This window comes from Erinaceus europaeus, chromosome 18 (assembly GCF_950295315.1).
Source record: "Erinaceus europaeus chromosome 18, mEriEur2.1, whole genome shotgun sequence".
Taxonomy (NCBI): Eukaryota; Metazoa; Chordata; class Mammalia; order Eulipotyphla; family Erinaceidae; genus Erinaceus; species Erinaceus europaeus.
The window spans coordinates 8,529,048-8,549,167 of NC_080179.1; the positions used below are offsets into that span (position 1 = coordinate 8,529,048).

The following is a 20,120-nucleotide window of genomic DNA, read 5'->3' on the forward strand; positions in this document are numbered from 1 at the left end:
ATATGTGATTGTATAGCTATAAGTTTCCCTCTCAGTACTGCTTTAGCTGTGTCCCAAATATTTTGATAGGTTGTGTCTTCATTTTCATTAGTTTCCAGGAACATTTGAATTTCCTGCTTGAGTGAGTGTCTGACCCAGTGGTTCTTAAGGAGCATGTTGTTTAGTTTCCAAATTCTATGTCTTTTAATAATTTTCTGTTTGTTGTTAAAAGTTAGTTTTACTCCACTGTGGTCTGAGAAGATACTTGGGATGATTTCAATGCTCTTGAATTTATTAATGCTGTCTTTGTGACCTAACATGTGGTCTATCCTTGAGTATGTGTTGTGTGGATTTGAAAAGAAGGTGTATTCCAGTTTTTTGGGGTGGAGGAGTCTGAAAATGTCCAAGAGGTCTAGTCTGTCAATCTCTTCATTCAATTCTCTTATATCTTTATTGGTTCTCTTCTTTGTTGATCTGTCTACGTGTGAGAGTGGGGTATTGAAGTCTCCCACTATTATTGTATTACTATTGATGTATTTTTGAAATTCTTTCAATAGGTGTTTAATGTATTTAGATGGTCCCTCGTTGGGTGCATAGATGTTAATAATTGTTAAGTCTTCTTGGCTGATTGATCCTCTTATCATTATGTAATGTCCTTGCCTATCTTTTATTACTTTATTTAATTTAAAATCTATCGTGTCTGAGATGAGAATGGCTGTTCCTGCCCTTTTTTGTGGACCGTTAGCCTGTATGATAGTTTTCCATCCTTTCACTTTAAGTCTGTGTTTATCTTGTTGTGACAGATGGGATTCTTGCAAGCAGCATATGGTTGGGTTATGTTTTCTGATCCATCCCCCCACCCTGTGCCTTTTGATGGGTGAGTTTAAGCCATTGACATTTATTGATATTATGGATTTAATGTATTGTAGTGCCATTGTTCTAAAAAACAATTTGTTTGCTCTGATATATTACAAGTATTATAGTGATGTTCTTGTTTATAAGAGGTCTTTTAATACCTCTTTCAGGGCCGGCTTGGTGATAGTTGCCTCCTTTAACTGTTGTTTGTCTAAGAAGGTTTTGATCCCTCCATCTAGCTTGAATGAAAGTCTAGCAGGATATATAATCCTTGGTTGAAACCCTTTTTCATTCAGGGCTCGATAGATATCTTGCCACTCCCTTCTGGCTTTTAGAGTTTGAGTTGAAAAATCTGCAGAAAGTCTTATGGGTTTTCCCCTGTATGTGACTTTTTGTTTCTCTCTTGCAGCCTTTAGGATCCTTTCTTTATCCTTACTTCTTCTCATTGTGACTATGATGTGTCTTGGTGTTTTCAGGTCTGGGTTGATTCTGTTTGGTACTCTCTGGGCCTCTTGCACCTTGATATCCTTTCTGTTATTCAGGTCTGGGAAATTTTCTTGTATTATTTCCTCTAGGATGTTTGCTTCCCCTTCCTCTCTTTCTTCCTCTGGCAGGCCAATTATACGAATGTTACTTCTTTTGAGATCATCCCATATATCTCTGTTGTTGTTTTCAGTGTCTCTCAATCTCTTTTTAAGCTCTTTCACCTCTTTCTTAGTTTTCTCTAACTCATCCTCTGTCTGACTAATTCTGTTTTCTGCTTCTGTTAGTCTGCTTTCCCTTGCCTCAGCTTCTTTCTTCATTACAGCTATTTCAGCTTTCAGTTCTCTAATTGTCTCAAGATAATCAGTATTTTCCTTGGGGGTCTCAACTGTTGTTTCCCTAATACTGCCATTTCTTTCCTCCAATGTTGTTTTCATTTCTGTGATTAATAAGTTTATTATTGCTTGCATACTTTTCTTATCTATGGTTACTTCTGACTGATTTGTGGTTTCTTCTGGGCTCTTGTCTTCATTCATTGGGGTAGCAGTTTTATTTGTTTTTAATCTACCCATTTTTTTTTAATTTATGTGTTTCTCTCTTTTTTTTTTTTTTAATGTTCTGTTGTTCCTCAGTTGTTGTGTTTTGAGCACAAGTAACACTGTACTAAATACCTTTATGACAATTACACTCACCAACCTCCGGAATAACCGTAGCAACTGAAGTAAGTATTGAAGGAGTTTAATCGTTACCAGTTAGCCAAAAAATTTCTCCAGTCCGTGAAAAAATAGTAACCAAATCCCAGTGAAGAAAGAGAAAAGGAAGAGAGGATAGCAAGAATAGACAGTTATGCAAATTTACTATCCAGTGTATATTCTAAGGGTAACAAGAGTGTAAAGGGAACTAGAGCAGAGATACACACATAGAGAGTCCACTCTGGGTCAGATTTCTTCCCCAAAGTAATTCACAAATTCAGAAAGTCAAAGAAGAAAGAAGTGTATGACAAGATTAAAAAAAAAAAAAAAAAAGAGAGAGAGATTGAGAGAGATAAGAGAGAGAAAAGGGAGAAGATAGGAAGAAGAGTTGTAATTAAAGAGCAGTGCGAGGAACTTCCCAAATGTGTATCAGTGAATTAACAAAAAAAAAAAAAAAAAAAACCCTGTTTGGTGGTATGGGGTATCCTGCTAGTAGCTGGTCCCAGGCACTGCTTATGGGGGGAGGGGGGGCGGGCGGCGGGAAGGATGTGTGCTTGAAAATTAAAAGGAAGAAAAAAGAATTTTTTCCCCCTACTCTAATTCTTAACCCAAATTAAGTTATAGACACATCCTTGGTATGACCGTTATGGCCCCTTATTGGCTGGCCTGCTAAAGGCAGAAAATCCTATTGTTTACACGAGATGTGTCCGGAGCTCAAAGGCTGGCCGCTTCTGCTTCTCCGGGCGCCATTTTCCGGGAAACCCCGCCCTCCAGACTTTTTTAAAGGATTTCTCAAAAATGAAAACTAGCTCCAAGTCCTTTGATCCAATGAGAGCTATACTCAAGAAGTCTTTGGATCCACCCTCAGGGTCACGGTGGACCCTGGCAACTCCCAAGAGGCAGCCCCCGAGCTAAAGTGCTCTCTCCGGGTCCTCTGCCCGCCGCGCTCTGCAACCGGCGGAGGAGCCGCCTTCCCGGGCGGGCGGAGGACAATGCCCGGCGCACTCGCCTTGCCTGGCGCCGCCTGGGAATTCTGGCGCCCCGCTAGTCCGTGTCACCTTTGCTCTAATTGTTAACCCAAATTAAACTGTAATCACTTCTTTGGTGCCCCCCCCCTTATTGACTGGCCTGCTAAAGGCAGAAAATCCTACCTTTGCCGACGATGCTATCAGAGCACTCGCTGTTAGCGACTTCTCAGGCCGTCGCCATATTACCTCCCCCACAGAATATCTTTAAAAGTTAACATTCCGGGAATCAGGCGGTAGCGCAGCGGGTTAAGCAGTCGTGGCGCAAAGCTCAAGAACCAGGGTTAAGGGTCCCGGTTCAAGCCCCTGACTCCCCACCTGCAGGGGAGTCACTTCACAGGCGGTGAAGCAGGTCTGCAGGTGTCTATCTTTCTCTCTCCCTCTCTGTCTTCCCCTCCTCTCTCCATTTCTTTCTATCCTATCCAACAACAACTACATCAATAACTACAGCAGTAACACAAGGGCAACAAAAGGAAATAAAAATAATAACAAATAAAATCTTTAAAAAAAAAGATAACATTCCCCAAATACAACCAATATAGAATTTTGATTTAAAGGTAGTAAAGTATTGGGAGTCGGGCAGTAGCACAGCAAGTTAAGCACATGTGGCGCGAAGTGCAAGGACCGCCATAAGGATCCCGGTTCAAGCCCCGGCTCCGGAGCATCCTGCAGGGGAGTCGCTTCCCAGGCGGTGAAGCAGGACTGCAGGTGTCTGTTTATCTCCCCTCCTCTCTGTCTTCCCCTCTTCTCTCCATTTCTCTCTATCCTATCTAACAACGATGATGTCAATAACAACAACAATAATAACCACCACAACAATAAGAAAACAAGGACAACAAAAGGAATAATAAATAAATATAAAAAAATAAAAATAAAGGTAGTGTATTATTATGTTTCCTCTCTTTATTCCTTCCTTTCTGTCTCTCCTTTTCTTTTTTCCTTTCTTGACAGAGACTAGAGACAGGGGTTTGGGTGAGGTGTTCAGGACAGACCACAGTACCTCGCTTCCTTCAATGCTGCTATGGGGGCCGGGATCAAATGTGGGTCATGCACATGACAAAGCAACAACAAAGGAAACATTTTCACTGGCTCTTACAGTTTTCATAATCTGCAGATACTAAGATTAACAGGAAGGATGGATTATTTTTGTCATGTAAAATCACCTTTAATCTTAAGTACTTGGTAAAGTCTCATGTTCCAATTTGCTTTTGGAGACTAAAGATTTGAAAAGCACCCCATAAATGCAAGTAGCCCTCTACAAATGTTGTCTAAGATATTTCTTTTTAAAAAATATTTATTTATTTATTCCCTTTTGTTGCTTTTGTTGTTGTCGTTTTTGTTGTTGTTATTGATGTTGTTGTTGTTGTTGGATAGGACAGAGAAATGGAGAGAGGAGGGGAAGACAGAGAAGAGGAAAGACAGACACCTGCAGACCTGCTTCACCACCTGTGAAGCGACTCCCCTGTAGGTGGGGAGCCGGGGGCTTGAACCAGGAACCTTATGTTGGTCCCTGAGCTTTGCACCACATGCGCTTAACCCGCTGCGCTACCGCCCAACTCCCGATATTTCTTATACATGGACAAATCACTAAGTTCCAAGAGTAGAGAATGAAATGGAAATGCAAACAACGAATTTTTGTTTTTATAGTTTCTTAAAGGTTCACCATTATTCTTCAGCAATCTCAGATTTAATTTATCCTTAGCAGAAACACAGTCTAGGGTTCGGTGGCATTTTAAACATGAAATCATCTAACCTCTGTGTCTGAGTGATTCTCTGTTACGAGATGTTTTGCTTGAGCAGTTATGTTCAAACAGGGATGCTTAGTACTTAAGAATAGTCATCATAAAATAACAGACCTATATTTAGAACTTGAGAATAGAATCATTTTGCTAATGAGAACTGGACTTTGCTTATCACTGTCACTGTTCATATAATCTATTACCATATAAGTATTAAAATTTTCAAATATTCTTAAAAGCTTTCAAACAATTTATTTGCTAAAACCTAATCATCACTGTACTATATAATCTGGTCATTACATAAATGTTAACTAACACTAATGAGATCATGTTTACCAGTGCAGAACTTTATTTAGTAGAGCATAAACTCCTGTTTATTTACAGGCAACAATACTGAAGAGTTCCATTATACAGTTATTCAGCAGTGATGCCTGCCTTCATTGAGCAGAATGAAATATTAATATTAAGCTAAATTATCCCATAGTTCCTCCAAATTAAAGGCTTTCAGAGAGCATTTTAGTGCACACAATCTCCAGCATCATCTCAGGAAGGCTTTTGACAATGAGATTATAAAGCAAGACAATTTTCCATTTCTATCCATGTATCTCCACCACGGGAGATATTCTTCACTTGAATGTCATCCACATGCTACCTTGTTATAAGTTAAGAAGGAAAGGGGATATTTCAGTAAAATCAACATAAATAACTTAAATGTGACCTTGAATCTTCCTCTAGTTTCAAATTTTCATAGTGTGTCTAAAATAGTAGTAGGATCATCCTGAAGTTGGCAGTTGCTAGGAAATGTCATTCATTTGGAAGATAAACATACAAATGTATACATTATAAGAAATTGCTCACGGGGCTCCCTAGCTCAGTTGCATCGGCTTTTATGCAAGCTGATATTACTTTTATAGCAAAGTAGTACTATTCATGTATTCACTTTTGTACAGGGAAAACAAATCAGGTAGAATCAAAGTCTTATTCTGTACCTTTTCAAGCAGCAGCAAGTGGAAAGGACCCCAGCACTCAACGTTCCAACCTTTCTCTGTTTACCTCTGGGGGAGATTTGCCGCTGCCTCCTGAAAGATCAAGTGAAAATTGATAAACGGTACAGTTCCTTCCAGAAACTTGAAGTATTTCTTCATGCTTGCTAATTTATCAAAACTGAATAAGTATAAGACTAAAAGTAGATTTTATTCAGGTGTCAATTCTAAAGCATATGAGACAACTATAATTTAAAGTTTAGGGACAGTTTTATCTATGTGGAGAAAGAGGTCCTTCTGTCTTCTCCCCTTTCCTCTGTCTCTCATTTCTACAACGCAACCTCTCAAAGAGTAATAATAAACAGGCATTTTTAAATTATACTGAAATATATTCAGCTCTAGAATCATCTATATTTATGTTATGGCAGGAGAGAAAGGAAAACTGAATGCCTCTGGTAGTATAAAATTAGTCGAACAAGTAAGTGATCATAGTAATTGACAGGGAGAAGTTAACTTTAATACTGTCCAATGCCATGTGTTTTCACTACATAAGTAACTTCATGACATAGAGACAGATAGTAAAAGACAGAACCACCATTATTTCATTTTATTTTTTTTTCCTTTCTTGGGGGATTAATGTTTTACATTCAAGAGTAAATACAAAAGTAAATACATTATTTCATTTTCATAATACTATAATAAAGATATTAAATTTATATGAGTGATCAATTAAAATCACCAGTCTGTCTTTATATGCATAACTCTACTATGAGTTGACTTGGAGTAGCTGTTGAATATGGATACCAGAGAACCTTCAGTAAATCACATCAACTATAGGTTAAATATCTATGAGATTAGGAAAAGTGATTTAAAATGTGTGACTTGTTGGGGGTTACGTTTTAACCATAAATAAAACATGTTAGTGACTAGATATGACTTTTAGTGAAAATCAGTGTCATAAAATCTTAAAGATTGTGGCTTGAGATCCCTTGGAAATATATGAATGTGTCAAGGTTAAATCAGGGTTAATTCCTTGGTTATTGTGAATAATACAGCTACAAAATGAAACTACAGTGAGATACTGTCTCACAACTGTAACAATGATTAACACCAATGCAACAAGACACCGTGTGTTGGTGAGGATATGGAGGAAAAGAAACTTAGTTACAATACTAGTGTGAACGTAAATTGGGATAGCCCCTAAGGAACACAGTATGGAGAGACTTTGAAAAAATAAAAATGTAAATACATTACTATACAGCGATCTCACACTTAGACCTAATGGATATGAAAACATTAATTTGAAAGGATATATACACTACTATGTTCATAGTTCATTATTCACAATAGTCAAAAGGTAGAAGCAACCTACTCATTGACATATGACTGAGAAGATTTATATATTCAATGGAATACTATTCTGAAATTTGAAACACATGATATTGTATTATTCACAACAAAATGGGTGAAGCCAGAGGGTGGCTGAGCTTAGTGAAGTAAGAAGGTGAGAGACCTGAGGTTCAAGCTAAACTACTTTAGGAGACAGAATTGAAATTCATGCTCCTGTTGTATCCAGTTTTCTAAAAATGATGTGCCTTCGTTTTCTTCCAATAATCTTCTCAGAGAGACCTCCATTTTCAGGATATGCATTTAAAAAGACACACACGAGAGCTTCAATCACTGACAACTCTCCATATGCTTGCAATTAATTTATGGTAGACAGTCATTTTGAAAGACTTCTATTATCAACAAAAATGACAGAATATTTCTATCCCCAGGTGAGAAGCATGCTGAAAGACAGACTGTAGTGTCTGTTCACATATACTTGCTAAATGTCTAAAACTGTCTTAAATATGAGGAGAATGGGTCTTTCTTAGAACACGGGTTCACAAAGAGTAGAACAATTTTCCCCAGCACTCATGCTGTGAAGCTATTGAATAGATGTAAATTGCTGGTGATTGTAAAGATGCTGAAGTAAATATGTTGACATTTTGAAAAGGTTAGTTCCCAACTTGAAATGGAACACTAGCAACTGCCTTAACATGGAACTTCCCAAATTCCTGAAACGAGATGGAGAAAATGATCTGAGCCTGAGCGGCATCTCTTTGGAATGGCCCGAATTTGTAAATTTTGAGTTATCCATCCTGTCTTTAAGAAATAGGATATGTATTCCTTTGCCTTTATTATGATCCAAACACTGTTCTAACGTCAGGATGATAGAGGTGTAGTTTTAGCACCAGGTTCACCCCCTGGTAACACATATGCCAGAGCAGAGCAACACTCTCTGAACTCTCCCTCAGAAAAGTAAGTACATAAATCTTTTAAAATAAGCCAAAGCACTGTTTCAAGTTTTCCACATGCAAGGTTGACCCCTCAAAAGGTAAATATAGAGTTCTAGAATATACCATGGTTCCGGAACAGACTGGATGCTCAAAATCTCGTATTAAATGAATAATCTGAACCCAGATTGAAATTGTGTGTGTGTGTGTGTGTGTGTGCGCGCGCGCGCGCACACGCGCGCCTGCGTGCACACGGGTGCATGTGTATATGTATGAGCTTTATGATTCTGGGCTGACTTCTATTCAACGAGAGATACAGATTACAGAAAGACAAAAGGGGAGAAGGAAAGTAACCAGCACACAAAGACTCCATGGTGCTGTAATAGGCTCAAACCTCCATCAAGCACAGGGCAGAGCAAGCAGGGCACCCTCCCAAGGGCTGTCTTGCTGGCCTGACGATATCTTATTTCAGTAGGCTCTTAAAAACAATAACGCACAAATTGATTTCTGAGCTAGTGTTCAATGTAGAAGATGAAAAAAAATTTAAAATATTTTTGTAAGAGAATTATTATTTTTTAAATCTTATTACACCTATTTTATTTCCCATAGTATTTCTTACAGAAAATTGTCTTAATGAAGAAGTCTTAAGAAGTCATCATTCCTACTGTCTACAAACCTCCTACTTAAACTGAACGCATTTTAATTCTGTGAACTTTTAGAGACCCCTAGGATATATCATTATCCATCATTTCACTTCTGACTCATTTCTGCTAGCACCCAAAAGCTTAATTTTTTAAAATAAATGCCTGTGGTTAAAATGGCATAAAATAAGAGGTGCAATTTGGAAAACTGTACATTTTTCATTGCTACCAAAAGACAGAATTGAAAAATGATACAGTACGATTTATCCCTATGAGTTAAAAAAACAAAACAATATACAGAAGCTACAGAGTTTGTTTGAAGTCAATAATATATGCTCTGGACTGTGGCTCTCAAAAAACAGTTTGTCGGACTAAAAGCAGTCGTATCACCTGACAATTTATCAGACAACAACTATGTGGTGCCGTGGGTGTCCTCCTTTTTCACTCCTTTTTTTAACTTCCCTGTCTCTATCAGGAAAAAAAAAGAAAGAGAAGAAAGCAAAGCAAAGCATGTCCTCCAGAAGTCGTGAAGTCTTTGTTACCACCAGCTCACAGTGATAACCCTGGTAAAAAACAAAACAAAACAAAAACAATTATGGAGGATTTACAATCTATATTTGAATAAATCCTCTTAGTGGTTCAGCTTTGTTTACTTGGTTTTGTTTGTTTGTTGTGAACAAGATTATTGCTAGGGCTTGAGGCCAACCTCATCTCCCAGTGACCTCCTTCCCCACACACTTTTTTTTTCTTTCTTTACTTGATAGAACTGAGAGAAATCGAGAAAGGAGAGGGAAATAGAGACAGAGAGAGAGTTGGGGGGGGGGGGGACTGTAGCACTGCTTCACAGCTCCTGAACTTTCCCCACTGTAGGTGGGGACCAGGGGCTTGGATCAGGCTCCTTGCACATGACAATGTGTGCACTCTACCAGGTGTGCCACCACCAGCTCCCCACCCCCATTCTGATTCACTGAAATTATGATAATCGTTTGTCTACATTTACGATATTATTTTCCTCCCTAAGTCTACTATTGACACACGGCTTACTGTTCTTACTGAAGTAATTATCAAATATAAAGGAAACATACAGAGTGTTCTTTATCAGCAATCATTTTTAAAGGCATTATTTTCAGTCAGTCAGCGAGGAGGTTGGACACAATGACAGGTAAGATGTGGTCTGAACAAGTTCTGAGAAGGAGATCACCGAGAGTCTGGAAGGAAAGTGTATCATTCCCGAAGCAGAAAGAACCATGTATGTCTATCACCAAACCTAGCATGTGTTAAGTATCCTGAAAATCCATAAATACAATACAACTTTAGATATAGGTGTATCTTCATATGCATATAATTGCTTTATTGCAGGAATGTTGGATTATAGGACAGTGGTTGTGCCAGGGGTTCAAATCTACACCTCCCCAAGACAGTTGTCAGCAACCTTTCCTCTCCACAAACCATCATCCTCCCCAGGGTAGGATACTGAGTCCTTAAACGCCACTGCCCCCACAGCACCCTTGCCTTCCTTCCTCGAGTCTCCTCTTCTGCTGTGCTGTGCTGCAATCCATTTCATTCATCCTGCTGTTTTCCCTGGCTTTGTCTCTTAGCATCTATGAGCAAGACCATCCAGTATCTCCCCTTCACTTTCAGGCATCTGTTACTTAACATAATTCCCTCCAGTTTCATAGATGTCATAGCAAAAGAAAAAAATCCAAAGCCCTAATGTGAATTCAAAATAATTAACGAAAACACAGGACAAATTAAAAAAAAAAAACAACTTTCCTTTCATAAAGACATAATTATATTCTCCTAAAGTTGATGAAAATATTCTATTGGTTAATCAAGGAATACAAAGTTCATACATAGCATCATTTACTGTGGAATATAAACTAGCAGTGTTTGGCGATAGTTCCGAGAGAATTAAAACTTGTTTTCTCTATCAATTTAGAGAACTAACAGCAAAAAAACCAACCAAACAAACAACAAACAAACAAACAAAACACCTGAATGCAACAATGCACTGCCTTTATGGTCTCTTTTTTAAAGATGTGTCAATGTATTTTAATACAGTAGCAATGCAACTTAGTGAGTTTGTAAACAATGTGTAGCTACATACACAGAATTTGATTCTTGGTCTACTACTGACTAGGTGATGATTTAATCAACATTGCACTTTGATGTGTCGGTTCATCTACAAAGTTATAATGACTACCTCTTAATGTTGCTATTTTTATTGAGGATGTTTATGCTTTAGAAAATATTTAAAAATGTAAAAACTTAGCATCAGGAACATGGTAAAAAGTATGAAAAAGTTTAACAAATATGTCCCTGACTGCTATCACTCGAAACTTTACATCAGGCTCAACCTGACGCTTTAAACTGGCTACGGAAGAAGGGCAAACGCTAGAAGAAGAAGCTGCAAGGCAATATGCTAAAGGCACATCTTACAATTCAAAACAAAGCCACACTTAAAATTTAGATAAATATTACAGGATCCAGGTGGTGCACCTGGTTAAGCATACGCATTACAGTGTGTAAGGATCCATGTTCCTCACCTGCAGGGAGATAGCTTTATGAGCAGGGAAATAGCACCACAGGTCTCTCTCTCTCTCTCTCTCTCTTGTTCCCCCTTCTCTCTTGATTTCTTTCTGTCTCTATCCAAAATAACTAAGTAAAATAAATTTAAAATGACTATTCAAATGTACTACATATAAAAATCTTACATATCGCATTGCTTTTCTCAGTTGATCTTCCTGGTAAGCTTCTGGTGATACTCAAGATATAATCTCCTTTTTCAAGTGTTAACTATGAGAAGAGCAAAGAGGGAAAATATATTCACTTGAATTAACAGTTGTTAAAATATGGGTCCAAGTGATTACTGTTTCATAGATATAAAAATAAATTTATTACTAGCAGGCCTTAGATTGTTCATACATAGTACAACATTCACAGACAAATGTATTATTAAACAAATTAATAAATAATAAAGTATGCTGTGTGTACAAATTACAGATGTATTTTCCTAATGCAAATATCCATTTTCATAACTGAGAATAATTAAAATATTCAGAAAATGTGGACTTCTATAAGAATGTATAAAGTTATAGCTCACTAAAATATATTTTCAGAATCTAAAGTATTTGCTGTCCCTAGGAAGTATAAGAAATGTCATATTTTTTTTTGGAGATAGCATAAGTGTAGATTAGTAATAGGTAAAGTCCATATCATGTTTACACAAGGATATGTAATCAGTCTATAGATATTGATAAGTTGACCAATCTTCATATCAACTACCATCTCTTAACTAAAAAAAAAAATCATACAAATGTACACATATCTTTTTTATTTATTCTATATGATAACACCTATTTTTTTTTTTTTTACAGAACAAACAATATGGCCCTTTTGGATAGTGTCTGGTTTTCAATTGCGCAAACTCAGGTTCAAGACTGGTTCTCACTACACTGAAGGAAGTTTCAGTTCTGTGATTTCTTCTCTCCCCCTCTACCTCATGCTCTCTGTTTAGTTTGTCTTTTACTGAAAAAAAAAAAATTCGCCTTAAAGTAGTGAAACCCTTAAGATGTCCCAGAGAACACTGGAGTCACTGAAGATTATCAAAAGAAAACTTAAAAAATACTGAGAAAAACAAACAACAAGAAGACTATTCATTCACCTGTGTCAGCAGGAGGATCAGTAAATTCTAATAACTCATCCTGTAAAGTAATTCAGTCATCCAACTACAGGAAAGTCATGCCTTGTATGGGTATGCCCAGGTGTAGAACCCTAGCCAGTTTCCAGGACCCCGAGATTAGACATGGCCCAGGAGGGAGAAAAAATAACCACATTGCTATACAGTTGAACAGAAGAGGTCAGGTGAGACACATCATAGCCTGAGCTGGGACAGTGTCTAGTCTGTGCCTGTCCAACCCAAGCTTCCAGTAATATTTATTTATAAAAATATACATTACATTACAAAGGAATGGGGAAGATTGGGAGTCGGGCGGTAGCGCAGCAGGTTAAGCGCAGGTGGTACAAAGCACAAGAACTGGTAGAAGGATCCCGGTTTGAGCCCCCGGCTCCCCACCTGCAGGGGTGTCACTCCACAAGCTGTGAAGCAGGTCTGCAGGTTGTCTGTCTTTCTCTCTCCCTCTCTGTCTTCCCCTCCTCTCTCCATTTCTCTCTGTCCTATCCAACAACAACAGCATCAATAACTACAACAATAAAACAACAAGGGCAAAAGAAGGGAATAAATAAATAAATAAATATTTTAAAAAAGAATGGGGAAGATTAAAGTTTTTTTAAGTAAAATAATCACCAGGAGTAAATGTTAAGACAAAGGTGGTTATATATATCACATAAAGAGTAGAATAATTTTGTTTCTTTGCCTCCTGGTTTATTGCTGGGGCTAGGTGCTTGCACTAGAAATCCACTTCTCCTGGATTTTTCCTTTTGTTGTTGTTGTTGGATAGGACAGAGAAAACTTGAGAGAGGAGTGGAGATAGAGAGGGGAAAGATCAACACCTGCACACCTGTTTCAATGCTTGTGAAGCCATCCCACTAAAGGTGGTGAACCAGGGGCTCTACCCCAGGTCCTTGCACTTCAGACCACGCCCATTTAACCTAGTGCACTACTGCCCAGCCCCCAGAATACATTTCTAAGGGGGAAAAGATTATGGTAAGAGTGCTTAAAAGTGTCATCATCCAAGTGTCATTGTGTCAGGTACATTCTTTTGATGCTATGAGATTTTGACTGTATTCCAGTTATCCCATGCACAATCTCTAAACCCTGAACACAGGAGCCAGACACCGAAGTTATGGGTGACTACAACATGTGTATCACTGCTAGCCCACCTATGGGCTAGTAAAACCTCTGGCATATCCAGACTTTCCTTAAAGTAAGATTTTGTAATGATGGGACATAGCCTAAAAAACAGGTCTCATGGTATTTTAATCAAAGAAATGTACCTGGCAGAAAAGCAACATAGGTTTTGCAAACATTGATGCAAGTAACCATCAGTAGTATTTCCAATAACAAGTATCAGGAAGTCTGGGATGAGAAAATTCATCAGCCTTGTGCACTTCTCACTGATAAAATGTTTCTCACTGATAAAGTGGCTTCTTTCTCGAAAAGTTATCATCAGTCATTTTTAGATGGAGGCTCTGGCTAGTCTTTTACTGCAGCCCATGCATTGATCTTAAAATGAATCCTTTCCCAGCAAGGATGGAGTTAAATGATGTATTCATAGTATTGAAATATAAGAACTGACAGCCACAGGGCAGGGGTAGATAATATAATGGATATGCAAAGAGATTCTCATGCCTGAGGCTCCAAAGACCCAGGTTCAATCCCCTGTACCCAGCATAAGCCAGAGTTGAGAAGTGCTCTGGTAAAGAATAAAAACAAGCAAACAAACAAACAAATAAATGAGAATTTGCAGCCACAAATACTGTATCCTGCTAAATTAGCCTTCAAATATGAGGGAGAAATGGAGATCATTTCAAACATTCAAAAACTGAAGGAATTTGCCACTACCAATACAGTTTTGCAAGAATTACTGAGAGAAGTCCCACATGAAAAGAAGAAGCAAAAGAATCTCAACTTTGAATGAGATGATCATTAGTATTAGACTACAACCAGGAATACAACAAAATGAAAAGCCAGACACTCGAAAAGGGAGAGCAAATAGAGCGGCAGGGCCCAATGTCGATGAGCCAAGGCCATCTTAAAAAAAATACCTCTTTACTATTGTATGTTAGACACAATATTCATGATAACCAAAAAACAAAATATAGCAAAAAGACAAATAGGAAGCATTCATATAGTAGGCAAAACAATTATAGAAAACCATCCATGTAAACTAATGAACAGAAACAAACAGGAAAAGAGTCAACAAGAGCATAAAACAACTTTGAAACAAAAACCAAAATGGCTATATGCAAATTACACTTATCAATAATTATCCTAAATGTAAATGACTTATATTCACCAGCCAAAAGATTCAGAATTACTGAATGGAATAAAAAGCAAAACTTATCTATTCTGTATCTCCAGGAAACACAAAAGAAAGACAATCAAAAGTTTCTGGTGACAGGCTGGAATAAGGTATTCCCAAGCCAATAATGCAAACAAAAAGGCAGGAATGGCTATTCTAATAGCGGATAAATTAGACTATCAGGCAAAGGAGTTGAAAAGAGACAGAAATGGATACTGCATATTGGTCAGTGGATCAATCCAACAGGAAGATATAGTCATCATCAATATGTATGCCCCCCATTATGTGTGCACCCAAATTCATATGTGAAGAAGTCTTCTAAACCTTGAGATATTGATAGCAGCACAGTATTATTTAGAGACCTCTCACTGCAAAATTCAGGTCATCAGGACAAAAAAAATCAACAAGGAAATAGAGGCTTTAAGCGAGATGAGATAAACTTAACAGATATATCCAGAACCTTTCACCCCTACCAAAAATGAATATACATTCTTTTCAAGCGCATATGGAACATTCTTAAGCATAAACCACACTATATGCAATTGAGAATATAAAATGTGAGAATAATACTAATGATAAAACCTACATTACATGTCATATGTGTGAAATGTAATTTTCATATATTATCCTATTTTAATTCTAGAACATCTAAGCCTATTCTATTATCCTCTTCCACATAAATCAAGGTTTATTAAAGGTATATGGCATGGCTAAGACTATCAAACCGCTAAGTGCCAACAGGATCGAGTAATACAGCTAACACCAAAGGGACTGCTCTTAGTCATCAAACAGAAATGATTCTGATTACATGGCTATAAAAATGTGTCACCAGTCCCAGGCTGTGAGAAGCAGAGATTGAAAGAATGAGAAGAAAGACCCACGTCTTCTATATGATCATTTTCATGGATAAATTAAGAAGATGAAATAGAAGACATAAAGAACTCACCAACATCGACAAGAAAGGAAGGAAGAAAGGAAGGAGGGAGGGAGGGAGGGAGGGAGGGAAGGAAGGAAGGAAGGAGGGAGGGAGGGAGGGAGGGAGGGAGGGAAGGAGGGAGGGAGGGAGGGAGGGAGGGAGGGAGGGAGGGAAGGAAGGAAGGAAGGAAGGAAGGAAGGAAGGAAGGAAGGAAGGAAGGAAGGGAGAAAGACAAAGAAAGAGAAAAAGGAGGAGAAAGAAAACGGCACAGCACTACTGCAAAATGGAGGGAGAACATGAACAGAGTCCTCTCCAAAGGAGGGATCCAAAGGGTTAATAAACATGAAAAAAAAAAAACTTCAAGTCACTAATAATTAATCTTTTCATTTAGGTTAAAAATTCTTAAATGAAAGGTATTATTTTATATATAGATATTTACACCAGAAGAACTACTTTCCTTATGACTTCAGAATTATGGAATAGAGTACAGAAAAACACGACTGACTTTGAAACTTCTTTCTTTGGGTTCATAAAATTCTTATAATTCTTCCTCATTAAGAATACACATTTAGGGAGTCGGGCTGTAGCTCAGCAGGTTAAGCGCAGGTGGCACAAAGCGCAAGGACCAGCCTAAGGCTCCCCACCTGCAGGGGAGTCTCTTCACAAGTGGTGAAGCAGGTCTGCAGGTGTCTATCTTTCTTTCCCCCTCTGTCTTTCCCTCCTCGCTTCATTTCTCTCTGTCCTATCCAACAATGACGACATCAATAATAATTACAATAATAAAACAACAAGGGCAACAAAAGGGAATTAAAAAAATCACTTTATTAAGAATACACATTTCAGATGGGTGAGAGAGCATTATTGTTAGGCCAAAGACTTTCAGACCTGAGGCTCCAATGTCCCAGGTTCAGTTCCCCCGTACCACTTTAAGGAGTAGTGGAGTAGTACTCTTACCTATCATCTACCTGTCTATCTATCTATCATCTATCTTTTAAAAAAAATTTTAATTTGCTTTTTCCCCCTTTTTTTGCCCTTGTTGTTTTATTGTTGTTGTAGTCACTATTGTTGTTTTTATTGTTATTGATGTTGTTGTTGGATAGGACACAGAGAAATGGAGAGAGGAGGGGAAGACAAAGGGGGAGAGAAAGACAGACACCTGCAGACCTGCTTCACTGCCTGTGAAGTGACTCCCCTGCAGGTGGGGAGCTTGAACTGGGATCCTTATGCGGGTCCTTGCGCTTTGTGCCTTGTGTGCTTAACCCTCTGTGCTACCGCCAGACCCCCATCTATCAATCTTTCTATCTTTCTATATTTCTACCTCTATCTTCCTGTCTCTCATTAAAAAATATTTAAAAAAATTAAAAATAGTATGTATTTGGGGGCCAGGTGGTGGTGCACCAAGTTAAGTGCACATAGTAAATAGTACAAAGCACAAGGACCCTGGTTTGAGCTCCTGGTTCCCCAAACAGAGGGGGTCGCTTCACAAGCAGTGAAGCAGGTCTGCAGGTGTCTCTGCCTCTCTCCCTCTCTCTTCCCCCTTCCCATTCAATTTCTCTCTGTCCTATAAGAAAAAAAATACAGAACTCCAGTAATAAGTATTTTAGAGTCAGCAATATAGCCTACCTGAACAGTGTGCTTTTTGCCATGCATGTGACTCAGGTTCAAATTTAGCCTCTACCACGTTTGGGGGAAGTTTTCCTTGCTCTCTCTGTTTATCTATCTATCTATCTATCTATCTATCTTAAAAAGTCAACCCAGTGTGACAAATACCCACTAATGACCAAAAAAAAAAATCCATATATTATAAACTTCAACTTCTTTGAAGGTAATCTATGTAGAGCCAGTGAAATAGCTCATGGATAGCATACTACTTTGGCCTGTGTGCAACCAGGCTCCATATTGTGCCTGACCCCAAACATATTGATAGAAGCTTTACTGTTATAGTCTCAATCTCTCTCTCTGTCTCTCTCAGTCTCTCTCTCTCTGTCTGTCTCTCTCTCTCCTTCCTTCCCCCTCCCTCTTCTCTAATTCTGTCTCATAAAAAATATAAAGGTAATCTATTACATATTGAAGGCACTCTTCAAAGATATTAAAGTCTATCTCAGGAAAATAATCTCTCTTCACTTCCACCTTGATGGTGCTGAGAATACAACTGTGTTCTCAATGCAACCTTAAAACTTAATAGAAGAAAATGACTTCTGAACACTGCTTATAGTAGCAATCACATTTATAAGGCAATAAAATAATGAAACCAACTTTGCCTAGTTTATATTTCCTATGACTGTCCAATTTAAATCCTGGATGAAACAGACAACAGAAATGGTGGAAATGCAACAGAATTATCAGAAGATTTTCCTCATTTCCTTACACTGCCTCAAGAGCATAATAAAATGTCATGTTGACTATCACATGAAAACCATCCTGCTATATTCATAATGATCCTTAAATGGCTTGAAATAGTTATTCAAACTGATAGCCTATTCTGCCCGTGGTGCTTGTGCCCAAATGTCTACATTTTCATCTAAACAAAGGACTTTATCCTCTATTAGTTAAGGTATGATACATTCAGTTTTCTGAAAATAAGAAAAAAATATATTACCAGATTGTACACTGTAATTTAAGCTTATACTATTTTGTCCCTGAGGAAAATGTGTAATAGAATAAACATGCTTCCACTTGCTCACCCAATTGGAGAATCATCTCATTTGCCAGCTCAAAACACTGAAAAGATTGAATATCCTGATATCAGAAAACATCTTCTAGATGTTAGAGGCCATACAGTGGTGCACCCAGCAGAATGCTCATCATTATCATGCAAGAGGACCCACGTTCAAGCTCCCAGCACCCTGGCCCCCTGCAGGGGGAGAAGCTTTCACAATCTCTTCTTTGCACATTCTCATTCTCTCTCTCTCTCTCTCTCTCTCTCTCTCTCTCTCTCTCTCTCTCCCTCCCTCTCTCCTCCCTACTCCCTATTCCAGCTTCATTTCTCTCTGTCTCCCTCATAGTAGGAGGAGGAGAAATGTTTTCCAGGAGCAGTGAATTTGTAATGCTATCTCTGAGTTTCAGCAATTATACTGGCTGCAAAATAAAATAAATGGAATTGTTTCACATTATCTGATATTGTTCCTTAGCTAATTAATGTTTGAAAACACTAAAGCTATCACTAACCATTCTTATTCTACGTATAAAACAAATAATGAGACCTGGACAACCCCACTTTCATTAAATCTATGCCAGCATCACCATTAGTGAATTATGATTGAAGCCAATATTTGGTTCCCAGCAGTCTGTCACGGGGTTCCATGTCCTGGTCTACTCTACTCTGACACTATTTTAAGATATTTTTCTTACTGATTTCTAGGACATAGCTTGCTCACCAATTACATCAGACTTTTATGAAAAAAAAAATTGTTATCACTTGTTCCATTTTCTGAACCTTTCTATTAAAAGTTTAAATTAGCAGTTTTATTACTTTTCTACACTATTCTATACCATAATTGATGAAATATTTGTCCATCAACAGTCAAATTTATTTAAATGACTTCAAATCCAGATGCCTACTCTCACATTAATCTTTCATTACAAGATAAAATCCCTATCTTCTTATATACATAATGGTCTCATACTTAAACTCAAAAAAATTTCATCCATAACAGGTGGAAAAAGAGATTATTATCTCTGAATTACATTTAACATCTTTGATGAAGTCAGTTTGCTTCCCTGTCTCTTGTTTTTGTGTCATTCATTTCTGGGATAATGACAGCTTCTGCTGTTATCACATAGCACCATAGCACCCAGAAGAAAAGTCTGAGGCTCACCTTAGACTTTACCTCCTACTTATCACATTTCTACTCCATTTCCCCCTTTCCATTTTAGACAAGTCTCTCTTCTTCCCAACATCTTTTTTTTTTTTGCCCCCAAGGTTATTGCTGGGGCTCAGTGCCTGCACCATGAAGCCACTGCTCCAGGAGGCCAATTCTTCCCTCTTTTGTTGCCCTTGTGGTTGTAGCCTTGCTGTGGTTATTATTGTTGATGTCATTCATTGTTGGATAGGACAGACTGAAATGGAGAGAGGAGGAGAGAAAGACAGACACCTGCAGACCTGCTTCACCACCTGTGAAGCGACTCCCCAGCAGGTGGGGAGTCGGGGGCTCAAACCGGGATCCTTACACCTGTCCTTGTGCTTTGCGCCATGTGTGCTTAACCTGCTGCACCACAGCCTGAACCCCCCTCCCAAGATCCTTTTAATTCTGCCTCTTCCTATAAGTTAATATTTATGTACTAGTATGACTCTTCATTAGAACTCACTTGAGCGGCTACATTTTGTCCTGCTTGTTTTTCTACTTTTTTTTTTTTCTGTACTCTCTAAACATATTAAGGTTCCAAAGTAATCTGAAGCCTTTTTTTAAATTTTCTGTATTTATTTGTTGGATAGAGACAGTCAGAAATCATGGGGGGAGTGGGACATAGAGAGGGAGAGAGTCGGAGAGACACCTGCAGCTACTTCACCACTCACAAAGCTTTCCCCCAACAGGTGGGGACCG

The 20,120-nt window shown here is 38.2% G+C and overlaps 1 long non-coding RNA gene across 1 annotated transcript in view; it reads right to left on the reverse strand.

Moving 5' to 3' along the window:
* The window catches only part of LOC132534309 (uncharacterized), a 356,331-nt gene that overhangs the window by 191,298 nt on the left and 144,913 nt on the right, over positions 1 to 20,120 (reverse strand). Inside the window, exon 3 of the long non-coding RNA XR_009546032.1 lies at positions 5,763 to 5,852. This is a non-coding gene — a long non-coding RNA (uncharacterized LOC132534309). The remainder of the gene's footprint in view (positions 1 to 5,762; positions 5,853 to 20,120) is intronic.